Raw genomic sequence first — 15,462 nt, forward strand, 5'->3', positions numbered from 1 at the left:
GACTCGATGGCACCTAACAAGAACAACAAAAACAAAAATAAAATGAGAGACAAAGTCTGGCTTCCATTCTGGTCTATGTCTTCTAACACAGATTTGGTGGTTCTTTTGGCAATGCATGGTACTTTTAATATTCTCCTCCAACACCACAACTCAAATGCATCATTTTTTCCATGGCTTTCCTTATTCACTGTCCAACTTTCACTTGAGTATGAGATTATTGAAAATACCATGGCTTGGGTCAGGCACAGATTTGCCTATCACAATACATCAACATAAGGTGAGAGAGCCCTTAAATTTAAGATGGAGGCCATGATGTACAAGATAACCACTGCTGCCCAGCCTTGTGCTGGAAGTCCTAACGATCTCAATAAAGCAAGGCAAAAAGGGAGGTGTAAAACTGTCTTCATTCACAGATGTCATGGCAACGTGCATAGACAATTCAAAAGGATCCACAAAGTATTGCAATTAAACATTTAATTTAGCGAGATAACTAGATACAAGGTCAGTATATGAGAAAATCAATTGATTTCTATATACTAGAAACAATTAAAGAAATAAAATGTAAATGCTATTTACAATAACATAAACAATATCAAACAACTGAATAAAGCCATTAAAATGCATGCAAAACTTCTACACTGAAAGCTAAATCCCTAGTGAGAGAAATTGAAGAAGACAAGATTTTGAGACTTCCTTTAGGGTTTCAGACTTCCTGTAAGATTTTGAGACTTCCTGTGCTTTATTGACTACCAAAGGCTTTCGATTGTGTGGATCATGACAAGCTATGGACAACATTGTGAAGTATGAGTCTTCCGGAACAGTTAATTGTGCTCATGAGGAGTCTGTACATGGACCAAGAGGCAGTTGTTCGAACAGAACGTGGTAACACTGAATGGTTTAAAAGTAAGAAACGTGTGCGACAAGATTGTTTTCTTTCACCATACTTATTCAGTCTGTATGTTGAACAAATAATCCGAGAAGCTGGGTTCTAGGAAGAAAAATGTGGCATCAGGATTGGAGGAAGACTCATTAACAACCTGCAATATGCAGTTGATACAACCTTGCTTGCTGAAAGTGAAGAGGACTTAAAATATTTACTGATGAAGATCAAAGAGCACAGCCTTCAGTATGGATTACATCTCAGTGTAAAGAAAACAAAAATCCTCCCCGGACCAATAAACAACATTCTTATCAACGCAGAAAAGATTGAGGTTGTCAAGGACTTCATTCTTCTTGGATAAACTATCAACACTCACAGAAGCAGCAGTATTCTAATGCAGAAATCAAACGATGTATTGCATTAGGCAAATGTGCTGCACAAGACCTTTTTAAAGTGTTGAAGAGCAAAGATGTCAGCTTGAGGACTAAGGTGCGCCTGACCCAAGCCATGGTATTTTCAATAACCTCATATGCATATGAAAGCTGGACAGTGAATAAGGAAGACTGTAGAAAGATTGATGCTTTTGAGCTATGGTGTTGGAGGAGAATATTGTAAGTGCCATGGGCTGCCAAAAGAATCAACAGATCCGTTTTGGAAGAAGTGCAGCCAGAGTGCTCCTTGGAGGCCAAGATGGCTAAACTACGTCTCTCATACTTTGGACATATTGTCAGGAGGGACCAGTCGCTGGAGCAGGACATCATGTTAAGGTGGAGGGTCAGAGAAAAAGAGGAAGACCCCCAATGAGATGGATTGGCCAAGTGGCCGCATCAATGGACTCAAGCGTGGCAACAGTAGTAACGTTGACTCAGGATTGGGCAGTGTTTCATTCTGCTGTGCATAAGGTCGCTATGAGTCGGTACCAACTCAGTGGACCCTAACAACAACAACATAGGGTAGTTCTGTTGTGGCGCTGTGGATATTGTGTCAGACTGCAAAGTTGTTTGAACTGCAAGGTCAGCGGTTCAAGCTCACCAGCCGCTCCTTGGAAACCCTATACAGGGTGGGTACAGGTCAGAAGCGACTCAATGACACTTAACAACAATAACAACAACATAGGGCTCTGGTTATTAAGCCAGTGTGGTGTGGTGCCAAGACAGACATAGATCGATCAATGAAACAGAAGCGGTAATCCAGAAATGGCGGGTCACACCACACTCACAAGATTGACAACAAAGGCATCACTGCAATTTAGTAAGGAAGAGATGGGCTTTCCAATACATAGTACTGGAGCAATTGACCAGACCCTGAGGAAGGATGTCATGCTTGATAAAGTACAGGGTCAACAAAAAAGAGGAAGCCCTTCAGGGAGCTAGAGTAACACAGAGGCTGCGACTCTGAGCCCAACCATAGTACCGATGGTGAGGCTGATACAGGGCAGGGCAGGGCAGGGCAGTGTTTCTTACTATTGAACATGGAGTAGCTATGAGTTGGAACAGACTCAATGGCACTTAGCAATATGAGAAAAATAAACTTTGTCCTCTACCTCACACCATATGCAAACATCTATTTGGGGGGGGGGGTGAGTGGATCATAGACTCAAATGTAAAGACTAAAACAATAAAATTTCTAGAAGAAAGAATAAAAGAATGTCTTAAGGACCTTTTTGTTAGGCATGGTAGAGCTGGTTCTGACTCATAGCAAGCCTATGTACAAGTGAACAAAACATTGCCAGGTTTTGCACTAGCCTCAAAATCATTGTTTTGGTGAAAGGATTGTTGCAGCCACTGGGTCAATCCATTTAGCTAATGGTCTTCCTCTTCATTTTTGACCCTCTTTCTTAAGCAGTACCTGAAACCTTTAATGGATACAGTGGATTGTATTAAAATTATAGAGCTCCAACCGTCTTTCAGACTTTCTTTTTCACAAAAGGCATCATTTAGAAAGTGAATATCCAAGCCACGGGCAAGAAGAACATACTCACACTACACCTGAAAAAGGACTCCTTTTCTTTTAAAAGGGCAAAAGAGGATATCTAAATCGCCAATAGTATGGAGGCTCCATCGGATAAGCACTAGATTATGAACCATTAGATCAATAGTTCTAGCCCACCAGACACTTCTCAGGTGTAAGATGAAGCTTTCTGCTCCCACAAATATATAAAGTCTCAGAAGCTCTAAGCAGAGTTGCTATGAATTGGAACTGACTCTACAGCACTTAGCAACAACAAAGCCAATTGTTATCTGGAAAAGCTCTTAACACCATTACACATCAGAGAAATGCATCTTAACCACAATTAGATACCACTAACCATACACAAAAAGCTCCTGGACAAATCCCATCATCTTTAATGGCTAAAATGTAAGACCAAGCATTGCAGCCTCCGTTCTCATACAGGCTTTGATGGAAGTATAATTTTGGTCCATCACCTTGGGAGACCATTTGGCAATATCCATTAAAACTTAAACATATACTCAGCAATCGTACCTCTAAATATTTACCTAAAAGGAATTAAATATCTGTATGCAGAAAGAGCTGTACAAGAATGTTTGCTGCATAATGAAATACAACACAGCTGTGAAAAATAACATTATGTTTGAATCCAATTACATGAAGTTCATGTAAAACTGACCTATGGTGACAGAAATCAGAATAGTAGATTGTTCAGGAGTGGAAGTGGGGTTCCTATGTGGAACTTCATGAAACAATATCTTTAAAAAGTTGATGGAGAAGTGGAATTGGAAGACAATGGATTTTTTCCAGAATCTTTTAGAAGCATCTCTTACATAAACACAATTCATAGAGCTGGACTCAAGAATTGTGTGCTTTTCTGTTGTTATGGATTGAATTTTGTCCCCACAAAATGTGTGCTGGAATCCTAACACCTAATACTTGTGTAACTGTGGGATAAAGCATTGGATTGCAATGTTGGTTTGAACAACAAGGTTGATAGTTCAAACCCACAAATCGCTCCTTGGAAACTGTATACAGGGTTGCCATGAGTCAGAACCTATTCATAGGCACCTAACAACAACAACAACAACAACAATGCAACGTAAATACTTTTCACATTGCAACAGAATGTAATGCAATCAATCATACCAGTGTAGTTGTTGTTGTTAGGTGCCATCAAGTTGGTACTAACTCATAGTGACCTCATGCACACCAGAACGATACACTGCTCTGGTACTGCACCGACCTCACAATCATTGCTACATTTGAATGCATTTCTATGGCCACTGTGCCAGTCCATCTTGTTGAAGGTCTTACTCTTCTTCTCCAACCATCCACTTCACCAAACATGATATCCTTCTCCAGGGATTGGTCCCTCCTGACTATATATCCAAAGTATAAGGTGGACCCTAAACCTAATCAATTCTGAATTACAAATAAAAGAGTAGACGCAGAAACAAGTACTCATAGGGAAAGACAGATGCCATGCGAGGGTTCCCAGGAGTAAACACAGGGAAAGGATTCACACACTGAGACCCTGACTTAGGCTTAGCCTCTTGAACCCTAAAGAAAATAAATTTCTATTCTTTAAAGCCACCCACTTATGGCATTTCTGTTACAGAGGCAAAAGGAAACTGAGACAAACGGGCAAAAGTGTCACTCAGTTTTCTTAACTGGAGGGTGCTCAGAGGTCAGGCCAAATGAAAATGACAATGGTTCATCCAGGTCATGCAAAGAGCAAGCTTTGACCTAGTGGAAGGCATGGGGAAAATAGTGAGGTTATCAGGTAGACGAAAGGGCAGAGCAAACCCAGACAGATCTTCTCCAAGTGACTCCTACAGTTCAGGTTCTCTGAACCCCAAACCCAGGTCCAGAGAGAATGATCAACCCTCTTGTGACTGATGGACAAGGACTAGATTCCTGCTGTTGGAGAGCCTTCTAGGGCACGACAAGGCCCCTCCACACTGCCTCCTTCACACACACTAAAAATTAAGTTCAGGTATTTCTATAGCTTGTCAGGGATCCACAGAGAACCCCCACCCCCACCACGAGGGCCTTCTTGGGTACAGTCCAGCCCAGTCAGAGTCCTCAGGGTTGGAGCAAGATTCTGGATGGTACTCTCAACCCAATTCCTGGGGTTTTGGTCCAGTACTGTGTAGCTGACTCACTAGAGCCTGTCCAAAACCATTTTATACTGATCCATGATGCTACAGAATTGAAAACAAATGTTGAGAAACTCTGATAGGTATGTTTTTTTTTTTTTTTTATCAGTGACTTATTAAGAAGCTCTGGTAGCGTAGTGGTTACGATTCGGGCTGCTAACCTCAAGGTCGGCAGTTCGAAACTACCAGCAGTTCCGCGGGAGAAAGATGAGGCGTTCTGCTCCTGTAAAGATTTACATCCTCGGAAACCCTGTGCAGGGTCACTATGAGTCGGAACCGACTCCACAGTACTTAACAACAACATTAATAGACAAGGCATAGTTCTTGGACACAACCACAGTGGCCATGGGGGCTTGTGGTCTTGGTGTGCTGGCCCTGAACATAAAGACACCATTGTGCAGCCCTCTGTGGGCCTGAAGTTGTTCAGCCATTCCAGGTCTTCACTGACCATTGGCCAGGACCTGACTGTTTGCCATCCTTCATGTCTTTCTGTCTGTTCAGGAACCAGTCAGGAATGTTGTACTGGGCTGGATTCTGCACAATGGTGATGACATGCTACCACCTCGTCCACAGTGAGCTCTCTTGTTCTACTGGTGAGCATCATGTCTACTTTCTTCAACCTCACAGAAGCATGTCTTCGTCCCACACCCTAATGGCAGTGATGGCAAACGCTATTTTCCACCTCCCATAGATGTTAGTGTTGAGTGTTTGCAAAATGTGTTGGAACTGCTTGGGGATCACTAGAGACATGGTGGCAACAACTATGACGGTGTATAGTCTTCCGGCGGAAGAACCGCTGATCTGTATCTGAGAGAGTATTGCATGTCTTTTAAATGTGTTGTTGTTAGGTGCCATCTAGTCAGTTCTGACTCACGGCTACCATATGCAATGGAACGCAACACTGTCTGGTCCTGCACCATCCTCACAATCGTTGTGTGGGAACCCATTGTTGCAGCCACGGTGCCAATCTACTTCCTTGATGGTCCTCTGTCTACTTTGTCATGTCTGATGCTAATCTCCAGGAATTAGTCCTTCCTGATAACATATCCAAAGTCTCTGCTTCTAAAGAACATTCTGGCTATATTTCCTCAAAGATAGATTTGTTCATTTTGGGAGTCCATGTTAAATGTAATATTCTTTGCTAACACCATACATGCATCCATTATTCTTCTGTCTTCTTTATTCATTGTCCAGCTTTCCTATGACCATGAGGAGAGTGAAAATGCTGCCATGGTCTGAGTCAGCACATCTCAGTCATCCAAGTCACCTCTTTGCTTTTTAGCACTTTAAAGAAGTCTTTTGCAGTAGACTTGCCTAATGGAATATTATTTGATTTCATAACAGATGCCCCATAGGCATTGATTGAGGACTCAAGTAAAATGAAATTCTGACAATTTCAATCTTTTCCCCATTTCTCATGATGTTCGTTATTGGCCCATCTATGGAGATTTTGGTTTTCTTTACGTTAAAATAAAAGCTGTGGTCTTTGATTTTCATCAAGAAGAGTTTTAAGTCTTTTTTCCTTTCAGCAAACAAGGTTTTTGTCATCTGCATATTACACATTGTGAATGTGTCTTCCCCATGCCTTGCTCTTCTTCATATAGTCCAACATCTCAGATTACTTGCCCAGCATACATATTGAATAAATTTGGTGAAAGGATATATCCTGGATGCACACCTTTTCTCATTTTAAACCATGCAGTATCCCCTTGTTTTATTTGAACAACAACTAACTCTTGGTCTAAGACGGGGCTTCAAAAGGTTCATGAGAAAATGGAGTTAAAAGTTAATATAATTCTTCCATAGACTTTTGGAAGTCCCCTTAAATGTAAAGGTTCTGCATGGACATAATTAAGTGTTTTGAAATTCCCATTCTTTGCAAACGTTACTCATAATTTGTTATGGTCCATAAAGTTGATTGCCTTTGCATAATCAATAAAACACAGGTAGACATCTCTCTAGTATTCTGTTCTTTCAGCTGAGATTCACCCAATGTAAGAGGTGATACACCTCATTCCATGTCCTCTTCTGAATTTGACTTGAATTTCTGGCAGTTCACTGTTAAGGTACTAATGCAATTGCTTTTGAATTATCTTCAGCATAATTTTTACTTGCATGTGATATTAATGATATTGTTCTACAGTTTCCACATCCTATTGGATTACCTTTCTTTGGAATGGACATAAATATGGATGTCAGTTGGACTGGTGACTGTCTTCCAAATTTCTTGGCATGAATGCGTGAGTACTTCCAGAATTGAATTCTTGTTGAGACATTTCAATTTATATTCCATCAATTCCTGGAGCCTTGGTTTTAGTTAGTGCCTTCTGTGCAGCTAGACTTCTTCCTTCATTACTATCGGTTCTTGATCATATATGCTACTCTCCTGAAGTGATTGAACGTCGACCAGTTGTTTTGTGGTCCAATGACTCTCTATTACTTCCATCTTCTTATGATGCTTCCTCTGTTGCTCAATGTTTTCCCGTAGAATCCTCCTTTCATATTGCAACTCAAGGATTGAAGTTTTTCTTCAGTTATTTCAGATTGAACAATACACATTTTGTTATGATACTTGATTTTGTCTTCTCGAGTTGCCCTTTGAAATCTTCTGTTCAGCTCTTTCACTTACTTTTTTTCATTCATTTTAGGTACTCTGTTCGAGAGCAAGTTTCAGAGTCTCTTTTGACATCCATTTTGGTCTTTTCTTTCTTTCCTGTCTTTTTCATGACTCTTTACCTTTTTTATGTATGATGCCATCCCACAGTTCATCTTTTCTTCAGTCATTATTAGTGTTCAATGCATTGAGTCTCTTCTTGAAATGGTCTTTAAATTAAGGTAGGATACACTGTAGGTTGTACTTTGGCTCTCATGGATTTGTTTTCATTTTCTTCAGCTTCAACTTGAACTTGCATATGAGCCTTGCTCTGCAGTCTGCCCATATTCCAAATGATGCTATTTAACATTATAGAATCGGAGCCTGTATGTTGTGTATATATATATTTTCTTGTTTTGTTTTATTTTCATTTATCTAATTTGTTTTCATTTTGTTTTATAAAATTATTGGCCTGTCATGAATTAGAAATTTAAAAAAGAGAGAGAAAGAAACTGATTTTCATCACAGGTAGTCTGGGAGGCTGGTATTTGGTCTTACAGAAGGTGGGTCGCCAGAGAACCCTCAGAGGAGAGAAGCACTCTGTTAAGGGTTTCTTATCAGCCAGGGCTGATGCTGCTTGCACTTGGTAATTTTTAGAGACATTGAGCAAACCAGTCTAATTGTGGTTTCCATAGTTACCAGCCACCGCTGAAGAGAACATGAGCAGACCTTCAAGGGAAAAGTCAGGCACAGGCAGAAGTCAGCAAGGTGGTGGAAAAGGAGGCAGGAAAGGTGGGTGCTGGGCCCCAGATAGGATATGGGCTGGGAAGTAATGACTGGAGTCATTAGTTGACACCTCCACCCCATGGACAAAGACCCTAGGGCCCCAGTGATGGGCATCACCATTGCAATTGCCCAGGGAAGACACTGAAATAAGGTGACTCAAAGGCCTTTAACATAGATGGAAGGGTGATTTATCACCCAAGTGTTCTGTCTCAGCTCTAGAGGACTCACCTCCTTTCCCCACCACACAACCTCCTGACTAGGGGCCTCCATCCAAGGCTAGATGACCTTACAAGGAGAGATGTGGAAAGTTCCTTTCTGAGCCACTGCCCTTCTTGCTGAAGCCTGGGGCTAGGACATACCTGGGCAGGTCTCTCTTTCTCTGTCATCTACTCAACTGCCTCCCAAGTTTCTCCATTTGCTCATTCCTTTTCTTCTCTCTTTCCATTCTTCCATTCTTCCTTCCTTCACTCCCTCTGTCCCCCTTCTAGTCTACCATCCTCCATCTCTCACCCACCCCTTCAGACCCTCCCATTCTCCCTTTCTTTCTTCTTCATCCAGTGATCATTTCTGGAGCACGTCCTCAATGACATGCATTATTCCATGTACTGAAGATCGAGTAGAGACCAAACCAAGCTCTCTGCCTTCATGAAGTTTATATTCTAACGGGAGAAAAAAAATGATAAAACCATGAATATAACCAGAAAGTCGAATCCCATTAGGAAACCTACACAGGAACAAAGACTATTAGTTTTTTAAGACTTCGGTAATAAAGTATTGCAAACTGGCTGGCTTATAGGAGCAGAAATGTATTATCTCAAAGTTTTCGAGGTTAGAAGGCCAAACCAATGTCTTTGCTGGACATATTGTTTCCAGAGTGTCTATCCTAGTTTCTGGTGACCCCAGGAGTTCCGTGGCCTATAGATTCCTTTTCACATGGCTGTCCTTGTTCTGTCTCTCTTGTGTCTCTTTTGTAGGACACCACTTAGATGGGGTTAGAACCCATTCCACTCCAGTATGACTTCATGCTAATTTAACTGCTGACATCTTCAAAGAGTCTTTCCAAACAAGGTCACATTCACGGGGACCGGGTTAAGACTTCAAAATACACATTTTTGGAAACACAATTGTTGTTAGGTGCCATTGAGTCAGCACCAACTCATAGTGACCTTATGCACAGCAGAATGAAACACTGCCCGATCCTGGGCCAACCTCACTATTGTTGCCACGCTTGAGTCCGTTGATGCTGCCACTTGGCCAATCCATCTCGTTGGGGGGTCTTCCTCTTTCTCTCTGACCCTCCACCTTACCAAACATGATGTCCTTCTCTAGCGACTGGTCCCTCCTGACAAAATGTCCAAAATATGAGAGATGAAGTTTGGCCATCTTGGCCTCCAAGGAGCACTCTGGCTGCACTTCTTCCAACACAGATCTGTTGGTTCTTTTGGCTGCCCATGGCACTTTCAATATTCTCCTCCAACACCATAACTCAAAAGCATCAATTCTTCTACAGTCTTCTTTATTCACTGTCCAGCTCTTGCATGCATATGAGGTTATTGAAAATACCGTGGCTTGGGTCAGGTGCACCTTAGTCCTCAAGCTGACATCTTTGCTCTTCAACACTTTAAAAAAAGGTCTTGTGCAGCAGGTCTGCCTAATGCAATATGTCGTCTGATTTCTTGACTGCTGTTTCCGTGAGTATTGAATGAAGTCTTTGACAATGTCAATATTTTCTCCGGAACCCAATACAATCCATAAAAGTCTGCCTTTTGGCTCCCCTAAAATTAATGTCCTTCCCACATGCTTGTCTATTGATTCCCTCCATCCCAACATCCCTAAAACTCTTAACCCGTTCCAGTCCACATGTGTTGCCATGGACATTCTATGTATGTTCCAAGTCCATGTGTGTTCCAATGAACATTCTAGCTGTGTATGGGTGGTGTGGTGGTCCAGGAGGGGATGTGGTGATGGTAGGAGCAGTCACACACAAATTTGTTAGTATTTGAAGGGATTGAAGGGTGAAAACATACTACCAAAAAGAGACTGTGCAGCAAAGGCCACAAGGGAGGGACTCAGCAAAGGTTGGAGAACTGAAAACCTCAGAAATCAAAGCTTTGTGAAGTCGTGGTGGTCACATCTGCAGGGACCCCACAGAGACCTGTACCCCGCCCCCAGCATCAGGTGGAACTTGGGTCTTCACAGGCCACCTCACAGTACATGTCTCCCTTCTTGCTCAAAGCAGCAAACAAGATGGTTGTTAGCTACGCCCAGGAGTTCACCCTGAGTCACAAGAGTGGCTGTTCTTTAGCTCCAAGGGAGGAAGCTGAGAACCAAGAGAAGGAATGATGTTTCTTCATGAAAAATATTTGGATTATGTGAAATAAGAAGCAGTCCCGCCTCAGAATTATAGGCTCATAAATCACCCCAGGAAGAAAAGGGGCCAGGGGCTGGAGAGACTTAGACAGTGAGTTTATGATCTCCTTAGAAGCCCTTGATGGAATTACAGCCTCATAACTCACTGTAGTCTGCTCTGTTCTCCAACGTGGACTGGCTCTCACTCAGGCCTCGGAAGGCCGCTCAGGTTGCCAGCAATGGGCGGCAATCTACAGCAGGCCCTGCTGGGCTCTTGTGGGGAGGGGAGGTCATCATGACTGTTTGGGAACTGATGCTGGGAGCTGGTCCTCAGCTGCCGGGATCCTGTATAGAAGAGAGTTACAAGGAAGTGACACTGCAGAGACAATGGGAGCTGCAAGGCTCTCTCTCCAAATACCAGATGGGAGATGTGCAGTGGGATTCCATGAGGGAGGCCTTCGTTTTGAGAAGTTACAGAGCCAGGACACTGTGGTCTCTACTGGGGTGTGGTGGAGAGGCATGAGGGCACCTACTCTTTCCCTTGTTTTGGGCCATGTCCCTTGACAAAGCCTCTCTTCAGGTAGCAAATCAATGCATGTCCAAGACTTCAGATTGAGGCTGACTCCTCATTGAGGAATCTGATCCTAAGCTTCTTTCTAAGGAGGAGGGAAAATCAATATGCCTTCCCTGCTCCACTCCAGCCATGGCTTCCATGGGAATATGTTTCCCATAACAAACTGGTGAAGCACTGTTGAAAATCGCTGCCTTTCATCCCATACTAAAGGGCTAGGACTTCTGCAAGATGCCATACTAGACAGACACACTACACAGACCCATAGCAACTTTGTATAGGGTTTCCAAGGAGTGGCTGGTAGGTTTGAATTACTGACCTTGTGGTTAGCATTTCAATGCTCCTCCAACAGTGTCACACCAGGACACTAGGACAACAAAGATGTGAGCAATCAAATGAAGCAGACACAGCTGAAAATCCTTTGACCTTGAACTTCAGAGGAGAGGTTAGGGAGGAGGACTGAGTGCTTGCTGGGAGGAGCAGCTGAGTGTGAATGGCGAGAGAGGGACGGCCAGACACGGCATGGTCATCTTGAACCTTTGTGAGCAGCTTTAGACAACAGAAGGTGGCCTGGCACAGGAGACTCACACAAGTGATAAGTCTTTCTCCCCCATACTTTCTCTCATCTGTCCCCCAATACAGACCCTGCTCTCTGGGAGTTTGGAGTTACATACTTGGGAGCCACACCAGTGTGAAGCATGGGCCGGCTGTGTCACTTTGGTGGCTGGATGCAGGCAGGCTTGACACCAGATCTACAGAACCCACAAAGCTGCCAGACTGAGAACCAAGAACAGCAGACAATGACTTGAGATTAATCTACATAAAAGCACCACGTAGAACCCAACCCAGATAGAGAAGTCGCTAATGTAAAGTAAACCTGTAGTTGTTAGGTACTGTTGAGTCAGTTCCAACTCATTGTGACACTGTATAGGGTTTCTGAGGAGCCGCTGGGGAGTTTGAACCACTGACCTTGCAGATCAAACTAACCTTGCAGTTGAGTGCTCATTCTACAGCGCCACACCAAAACAAACCTACAAGACTTAAAATAGAGAACCAGAGATATCCATGTATAAGGAAGTTAACTACAAAGTAAAAAGAGGAACTAGTGTAGATACAAAGCTTCCAAAGTGACAAGGAAGTCAAACAGATTTCAAGATAAAAACAGACTATTTTTAAACAGGGAAAAAAAGTAATAAACTGAGGGATAATATCAAAGAAAATTAGTATACCTTCATTTCAAAATTAAAAAAAAAGGAAAACCAGAAAGATTTGTTGTTATTGTGCACCGTCAAGTCAGTGCTGACCCACAGCGACCCTGTATAGGGTTTCCAAGGAGCAGCTGGTGAGCTCGAACCACCAACCTTGCAGTTCAAACAGCTTTGCAGAAAGATTTAGTAAACATGAAAACAGCAATGAAGAAAATGAAAAGAAAATGTACAAACAAAATGAACTCAATGCAGAAATTTATGTAGAAAGAAAAAGACACTGGTAATACTGCAAAAAAAAAAAAAATCACATAGCAAAAGGACAGCACTCAGTTCATATGTGTTGATAATTACACTGACTGCAGATGGACACACACATTGGAATACTACGCAACACTGAAGAAGAATGATGAATCTGCAAAACACTTCACAACATGGAGGAATCTGGAGGACATTATGCTGAGTAAAATGTTGCTGCTTTTAAGTGCTGTCAAGTCAGGTTGACTCATTACGACCCTGTATAGGGTTTCTGAGGAGTAGCTGGTGAATTTGAACCGCCGACCTTGCAGTTTAAATGGCAGTCCAGTGCATTATCCCTCAGCACCACACCAGGACTCCTAGTATATAAAAATTTTTTATTGTTATTGTTAGGTGCCATCGAGTTGGTACCGAATCATAAGTTATGCACAGCAGAGCGAAACACTGCCCAATCCTGGGCCAACCTCTCTATTGTTGCCATGCTCAAGCCCATTGATGCTGCCACTTTGCCAATCCATCTCGCTGGGGGTCAAATGAGTCAATCACAAAAGGACAAAAATTATATAAGACTACTGTTGTAAAACTGTAAGAAAAGGTTTTCTTAATAAAAGAAATGGTGCGTGTGTGTGGATTGCTCGTGGGCTAGAGGGTTATCATGGGTGACAGGGCAGGCAATATACAACAAGAGGAAGGTTGGCAGAGGAAAGATGAAGGTATCCAGAGGCACAAGGAGGAATGCAAGAGTTAAAGGGAATACAAGTAAACACCATCAACTGACAGGGGTACATAAAGAGGAGTGCAGTTATTGTAACAAAGCAAAGCATACGATTTGTTGAATGGAAAAATGTTGATTTGCTCTGTAAATCTTCACTCAATTTCACAACGAAAAGTTTAACAAAAAATAGAAAACCTTAAGACATCACATTGCCATGACCACAGCCTCAATCAAAGTCAATATGCACAAAGTAATAAAGGGATCCGATGTCTCCTTTGGATGTGAGATTTGAACAAGTCACTGCAGGCATATTAGTTTCTGAAACCAAGTCTCAACATAGGCACCATGTCTGGTGGTGGTGGTGGTGGTGGTTATGTGCCATGGAGTCAGTTCTAATTCCTAGCAATCTGGTTTCCAAGGCTGAAAATCTTTACCAGAACAGAAAGCCTTATCTTTTCCCCCACAGAACCCCTGGTAGTTTTGAACTGCAGACCTTGAGATTAGAAGCCCAACTCATAACCATTACGCTACCAGAGCACCTTGCACCATATCTAACAGAGAATAATTCAAGACAATCATTCTCAAAGAGAGATCCAGGGAAACTTGAAGGGAAGGTCTTCAACATTTTTACAGGGAATCCACGAAACTATTTTCATAATAATACTAATATTATTTACATCTCTTACTCTCATCTTTCACAAATATCATTTTCTAAAGGCTGTCTGACACGTTACATCACAACAGCTATGAAAATCAAGCTGTCTCCTATTAAACAGATATTAAAATCAATTGAAAAATGTAAAATAATGCCTGCCACACTTCTATTTTGCTTTGGGGAGATAATTATTTCTCACGTTGTTTATGTGTAAATACAATGGGTTTATTAGTCGTTTTAATGACTTAATACTGTTAAGATGTCTCAATGTTAATTCCAGAGGGACTAAATAGATATAAAGATATAACCCACACAAACAAACAAACAAATTCTTTAAGGAAGCAGACTGAGCAGCTGGTATATTCAAACTGCCGACCTTGCCATTAGCAGCCCAATGCTTACCATGCTTTACCACACTGTACACATACAATGACATGTAGTAGTTACATCCTTCTCACAGATTGCCTCCATTTCATAGATGAGGAGACGGAGGCACACAGATGGTAAATTCGTTTGAGGTCTAAGTACGGCCTTGGAAATTCATACTCAGATCCTGCTCTAACTATTGGCATCACCCCTCACCCCAGGAAACCTGCCAAGTGTCCCATCTCTATGAATTGTTGTTATTAAGTGCCATTGAGTCGGTTTCAACTCATAGGGACCTTGTATAGGGTTTCCAAGGAGCAGCTGGTGGGTTTGAACTGCCGACCTTGTGGTTAGAACAGACCTTGCTGTCCAGTGCTATATCCTGCAGCACCACATCAGAATGGCAACCCCTAAATCTTTGTGATAAATCCCTGTTCAATATCTACTTATTCCTGCCACAACCCATTCCCTTTTGCATCTCCAACACTATGATGATTATCAATTGATTCAATTAATTAATGACCAGTTGCTCCATCAGTTAAAGAGTGAGTGTATGCGTGTGTCTTTCTCTAGTGTGTTGTAATCTAGCATAATTGTGAAGAGCTTTGGGATCTGAGAACCTGGGGTCCACATCACAGATGTTTCTCTTGCCATTGTGTGACCTGAGACATTATTTCTTTTAGCCTCATTATACTCATCTGTAAGGAGCTATGGTAGTGTAGTGGTTACAAGTTGGACTGCGAATCTCAAGGTCAGTAGTTCGAAACTACCAGCGGTTCTGCAGGAAAAAGATGAGGCTTTCTGCTCCTGTAAAGATTTACAGCCTCGGAAACCCTGTGCAGGGTTGTTATGAGTCAGAACCGACGCCATGCTCTACCACTACCACCACCACCACCATAATCATCTGTAAAATGGGTATGTATAATCATGATATCTAGACAATAAGCAGGATTCTGAGACTTGAGTGAGATC

At 42.2% G+C, this 15,462-nt stretch overlaps 1 pseudogene; it reads right to left on the minus strand.

Moving 5' to 3' along the window:
- Nucleotides 1-5,295: 5,295 nt before the first annotated feature.
- On the minus strand, nt 5,296-5,742 carry LOC102819864 (annotated as a pseudogene).
- Between the last annotated feature and the right edge of the window lie 9,720 nt (nt 5,743-15,462).

The sequence above is a fragment of the Chrysochloris asiatica genome, unplaced genomic scaffold, assembly GCF_000296735.1.
Source record: "Chrysochloris asiatica unplaced genomic scaffold, ChrAsi1.0 scaffold00041, whole genome shotgun sequence".
Lineage (NCBI taxonomy): Eukaryota > Metazoa > Chordata > Mammalia > Afrosoricida > Chrysochloridae > Chrysochloris > Chrysochloris asiatica.